The sequence below is a fragment of the Hipposideros armiger genome, unplaced genomic scaffold (genome assembly GCF_001890085.2).
Source record: "Hipposideros armiger isolate ML-2016 unplaced genomic scaffold, ASM189008v1 scaffold_461, whole genome shotgun sequence".
NCBI lineage: Eukaryota > Metazoa > Chordata > Mammalia > Chiroptera > Hipposideridae > Hipposideros > Hipposideros armiger.
Window position 1 is genome coordinate 1777045 of NW_017731811.1, and position 3506 is coordinate 1780550.

A 3506-nucleotide genomic window follows, 5' to 3' on the forward strand; every position below is an offset into this window, starting at 1 on the left:
GGAGGGCATGGAAGGAGAGGACAGTGGAGGGAAGGAGGCGAGAGAAAAGGCTAGAGCTCAAGATGTAAGGGGAAAAATTGCCGGTGAACCATTCCTGATGTGTGAGAACATTGAGGCACTTTAAAAATCAAGGATGCTCATGTTGAATGCTAAATTGTTTGCAGCAGTGTGATCCCTCCGTCATCTCTAACTCCACATTAAAAGTGGCTACACACAATGGCCTTGGATGATGCTGTGGGTTTGGAGTGGGCCTGAGAAAGGGGCACGTGGCTGGGGGATGGATGGGCGCAGGTCCCCGGGAACAGAACACGGAAGTGAGTGGTAACTCTGAAAAAGTAAGGGGCCCTTCCCAGTGGATGCAGATATCCGGGAGGGGCGCTGTGCTTCCCACCTCCCATGCAGACAAGCTGTATTTGGAGAAGCTGGCGGCACTCAGGCTGCAGATCTAAATGTTAGGCAAAGATTGCGACAGTCTTAAAATACAACGTGAGTGATGTTCGAGAACACAGCACAGCTTGTGCAGCCCTGTGGAAAGCAGATGCAAATCATATGGAAATGCGTGCGTGTCCTCCTTGGCCGGTTCTGACTACAGGCCCCTTCTGAGGATTAGCTCTCCGGACATATCCTTAGATTCCTATTTACATCAGCCACTCGCTCACGTTTCAGGCCAGAAGGCGGCCTTTGCTGGGTTTTGAGGGGCTCTGGAGAAGGAGTCGCTAATAAGTTGATATTTGCACAGGGAAATGTGAAACTCATTGATGCCATTTGTCAACACGATGGCGGATTGGGACTCACAGATAAAGGGACCCGCTTCTGAGCTGTGACAAGGAGAGAGAGGGTTGTGCTGCCTGAGAACTCGTGGCAATCTCAGGGACAACCCATGCTGATTTTTTTTTTTTTGTCGTGGTAAAATACACATAACATAAAATTTTCCATTTTAACTAGTTTGGTGTTTTGTGTGTTTTTTTAGTTTTTTTTAAATTTTATTTTATTTTATTGGGGAATTGAGGGAGGGGACCAGCGTTGGGGAATCGGGGGAGGGGAACAGACAAGTTGCTGTCCTTTTGTTCCTCAGTCTAATTTGGAGGATGTCGCTTCACTGGCCCATGTTAGTATTATCATTGCACTCTTCCCAGGTGCGGTAGTCGCTCGCCGGCCATTGGACGGCTGCTCACGGCAGCTCACGAAAGCTCATGCCAGCTGCCGGCCAGCCCCACTGCAGCCTATGCCGTCGCCGGCGACTCATGGCAGCCCAGCTCCAGGTGGAGCTGTTGTTCACCATCTTAGCTGTAGAGGGCGCAGCATCACTGGCCCTCCTGTGGAATTCAAACTGGGGCCCTGCTGCTCAGAGCTGGCGTCCCAAGTTAACCAATGCGCCACTCGGCCGGCCCATTTTAACTAGTTTTAAGTGTACAGTTCAGTGGTCCTAAGTGCTTTCATATTATTGTGCATTCATTACCACCATTCATCTCCAGAACTCTGTTCACATGCAAAACAGAGACTGTCCCCATTACATATTGACTGCCCATCCCCCACTCCATCCCAGGCCTCACCACCACTGTTCTACCTCCTGTCTCTATGAACTTGACTCCTCTAAACAGCTCACATAGTGGAACAGACAGTATTTTCCATCTTGTGACTGGCTTATTTCACTCAGCATAATGTCTTCAAGGTTCATCCGTGTTGCACAATACATCAGAATTTCAGAATTTCCTTCCTTTTTAAGGATGAGTAGTATTCCACTGTATAATATACATTTCGCTTAGCCATTCATCTGTCCATGTACACATGGGTTGCCTCCACATGTTAGCTATTGTAAATAATGCTGCTATGAAACATGGGTGGGCAAATAGTTCTATGAGACCCTGCTTTCAATGCTCTTCAGTATATACCACGAGCTGAAATGCTAAATCATATGGCAATTCTAATTTTAATTTTTTTTGAGGCATTGCCATTCTGTTTTCACAGTGGCTGTTATTTCACATTCCCACCAACAGTGCACAGGGTTCCAGCTTCTCCACATCCTCTCCATCACGTGCGTTTTTCTGGTTTTCGTAGCCATCCTAGTGGATGTGAGGTGGTGTCTCATTGTGGTTTTGACTTGCATTTCCCTAATGATGAGTGACATTGAGCACCGTCTCATGTGCTTCTTGGCCATTTGTGTATCTTCTTTGGAGAAATATATATTCAAGTTCTTTGCCCATTTTTGAACTGGGTTGTGTGTGTGTTATTTTGCTGTTGTTGTTGAGTAGCCCATGTTGAATTTTTGCACGCCATTAAGTGGCTCTGGCAGGAAGACCGTGAGAGATCCTTCCAAAGACAATGTCAATGCTACATCTATGCTCATCCATTGGTTTCCCAAATTTCTCTAAGTTCTGTGATATCTCTGACATAAAGCCCATAATGGCTCTCACCTGGAGGTCAACAGTCACCACAGACATAATCTTCCTGTGTCTACGCGTGGCATGCCCGTCTCCACATGGCGGCTGCGGTGAGCTTTGTAAAGAAACACCAGATCCTCCGATAGCAAAGTAAGTCTTCCTGCCTCACTCAGAGGAAGCCCCCGTGCTCGGAGTTTCTTAGCATAGCTGACCCCAACATAGGGACCTGGTCTTTTCTTGTCTGTCTGCCCTCATCAGGCAACATCTCAACGTCTTTTGCCACCGTCCGACCCTTCTGACTTGTTCTGTCCTCAACTGTGCCATTTGGGTCACTCGGTGTCTGGCATTCCGTCAGCTTTGACGCTCATGCCTCGGACCTGCACGTGCCTGACCGATGTTTCCGCTGGTGCCTCAGAGTGGGCGCTCATCCCCTATCCCTGAGTAGCCTCACCCCTTACCCAGACCCTCTCCCACATCTCTCTGGCTTACTGCTCTGGAGATCAGCGTCTGCTTTCTGAAATTCGTTTTTATTTGTGTTTCCTGCCTTGGTCTCACAAAATTGGGTTTGGTTGTTATTTACAGAGTCCCAAAGTAACTGCAGCTTACACCAAATCTAGGTTTCTTTTTCTCTCCCACAAAAGAGGCTCGGGGCGAGGCAGCCCATCATGCATCGTGTTGCGCCTTTCACTGTTCTGTTCCACTTTCCTCAGGACATGGAGTCCATCCTCAAAGTCGCCTCAACACCACATGGTTTCATGCAGCGGGAGAGACAAAGAGAGAACAGATGGACCCATGGATACTTGCATGGCAAGGAAGTCCGCCCCTCTTCAAGGGCTCCCAGAAGCCACACCGAGTGATTTTCATGGCGTCTTGCTAGCGATCCCTCTCTGCTAGGAAAGCTGGAGAACATGGTATTATTTTCCTTTAATTTGGGCTTCTTAGGTATGACTAAGGGACTCACTACCCAGGAAGAAGGGATAACTGGCTACTTGGCAGGCAGCTGGCTGTTCCTGTCACAATTCCTTGTTGAATGTTTCTCCTCCGCCAGTGAAACCGAGCTCCACGCAGCCAGTGATCTTGGCCGTGTGGTGCGATGCGGTAACCCCTGCGCCTGCTGCAGTGTCT